Genomic DNA, 2474 nt, shown 5'->3' with positions numbered 1-2474 from the left:
CATCCCAGACCCCCTGGACCCAGTCCACCGCGCCAACAGATCCACAGATGACAAAGGAGCTGATGGTGGACTACAGGGCTATAGACAGGGCATCGACAGGGCTGTAGTTGAGCGGGTCGAGAGCTTCAGGTTCCTCTGTGTCCGCATCACTAAGGATCTGTCAATGGTCCAACCACACCAACACAATTGTGCAGAGGGCACCACAATTTATCTTCACTCTCAGGAGGCTGAAAAGATCAAAGCTGCACCATTGAAAGCATCTTGACTAGCTGCATCCTCACTTGGTATGGCAACTGCTTGGCCTTTGCCCGTAAGGCACATCACTGCGGCCCAGCTCCCTGCCATCCAGGACCTCTACACCAGGCGGTGTCAGAGGATGGCCCTAAAAATTGTCAAAGACTCCAGTCACCCAAGTCATAGACTGTTCTCTCTGCTACTGCACGGCAAGCGTTACTGAAGTGTGGAACCAACAGGACCCTGCACAGGGTCTACCCGCAAGCCATAAGACTGATAAATAGTTATTGAAATAGTTACCTGCATTGACCCTGTTTTTCCTTCAGTTGTTCAACTCATCACGTGCTGCTGCTACTGTTTACTATCTGCCAGTTAATTCCCAGTTTTATGTACATAACTACCTCGATTACCTCATAAACCTGCACATAGACTCCGTACTGGTACACCGAGTATATAGCCAAGTTTGCGTTACTCATTCTGTATCTATTATTATGTGTTTAACTTTTCTATTATTTCTCTATTTTCTTTCTCTGTGCTTTGTTGGGAAGGGCCCATAACTAATCATTTTCCTGTTAGTCCACACTTTCCCTTTATGAAGCATGTGACAAATAACATTTGATTTTAAGGATTTGACTTGATGCTATTTTGTATTTATTATGGATCCCCATTAGCTGCTGCCAAGGCACTATCATTAACAAACAGGGTCAAATTCTCACCTCTATAACTAACACGATCTAAGGTTTGGATTTAATCTATATTACAGAAGTAAAAACAACGTTTGAGTGTTCGTGGAGACTGCTTTCACGGAAAACACTGTCAGCTCAATCAGGAAAATACATTCCAATTTTAATGTAGGTCTTTCCCCAATAGAGATTGAATCCAGCCCTAAAACGACTAGGGCTGCATGACAAGGACAAACTAGATTGTAGAAGTTTCATGAAATAGAGCATGATTAACACTGTGAACTTTCGTTACAAATGAACACATTTGTATTTCACAACATAGGTTTTCTAGCTGACAATTGTGCAACAGGTAGACGTTTATTCTCTTGCCGCTTGATGAAAGAGAATCGAGGAGTTCAGACTAATGCATGTCGAACACTCCCTGTAATTACCTCATTCCATGATGGTAATTTATCTGTTTTACCTAATAGTTATTCTTTCTCTATGCGTTGTCTACAGGCTTCCCTCTCGCCTGTTTAATCCCCTGTACTCAAACTACACACAGTGTATCTCTTTTGCGATGACGCAGAATGATTAGCCTTTGAACAACTTTTTGTATCCTACCTGAGGTCTGCTTTAAACGATCACAGATAAGGTAGGCCAGCAACAGTTGAAGCTAGGTCGCACAGTACCTTCAGCTGGCAACTGTTTGTGTCATACTCAAATAAAATGTAGTTCTAAACACACGATAATATAGTATAGTTATGAATACCTGATTTGAGACTATATTCCCCGGTCAGTTAGAAGTTGTCTCACCTCACACTGCTTCTTGCCTTACTACTCCGTCGCACCGTCGTCTGTGTACGTTATATCATATCACTCTGCAATTAGGTCCTACCGACCATATAACACTGCCTGTATATGTGTTGGTGTGTGAACACGTAAATCAATACTCTGTATGTATTTATATCTGTGTGTAAGCGATAGCAAGAAAGAGAGATAGTATGTGTGCGTGTGTGTGCGCGTGCGTGTGCGTGTGTGCGTGTGCGTGTGTGTGTGTGTGCGTGTGTGTGCGTGTGTGTGCGTGTGTGTGCGTGTGTGTGTGTTTTACAACTTCATTGTACCCACTCAGCAACTATAAAAGGTGATAACCATCACAACCAACAAAGCTCAACCGAGACAATGTTTTACCTGTCTTCCTTATATTGCTGTGTTTATTGAGGTGTGTGTGTGTGTGTTTATGGAGGTGTGTGTGTGTTTATGGAAGTGTGTGCATGCATGTGTGTGTGTGCACGTCCGTGTGTATGTTGTAATGATTTACCTTGAAACACTCTGACGAAGTGTGACTTAGCTTTTTTAGTGCCAGTCAAAGTTTTAGAAACTCATACTCATTCAATGGTTTTTCTTTATTTTTTACTATTTTCTTAATTGTAGAATAATAGTGAATACATCAAAACTATGAAGTAACACATTTGGAACCATGCATATGAATCATATGGAATCATGCAAAAAAAGTGTTAAAGAAATCTAAATATTTTTGATATTTTAGATTGTTCAATGTAGCCACCCTATGCCTAG

General features: G+C 41.6%; 1 protein-coding gene across 2 annotated transcripts in view; it reads right to left on the bottom strand.

The window, feature by feature from the left end:
- Nucleotides 1-1843, bottom strand: part of si (sucrase-isomaltase) — a 110406-nt gene extending 108563 nt beyond the window's left edge. The window contains exon 1 of one of the 2 annotated variants that reach the window (XM_064975291.1): nt 1669-1843. The gene's annotated coding sequence lies outside the window, so the exon portion shown is untranslated. The remainder of the gene's footprint in view (nt 1-1668) is intronic. The other variant, XM_064975290.1, reaches the window with a different exon arrangement.
- Between the last annotated feature and the right edge of the window lie 631 nt (nt 1844-2474).

The sequence above is a fragment of the Oncorhynchus masou genome, chromosome 9 (assembly GCF_036934945.1).
Source record: "Oncorhynchus masou masou isolate Uvic2021 chromosome 9, UVic_Omas_1.1, whole genome shotgun sequence".
In the NCBI taxonomy this organism is placed as follows: Eukaryota; Metazoa; Chordata; class Actinopteri; order Salmoniformes; family Salmonidae; genus Oncorhynchus; species Oncorhynchus masou.
Note: the sequence above shows the minus strand (reverse complement) of the source record. Positions and strands in the feature narration are given on the sequence as shown.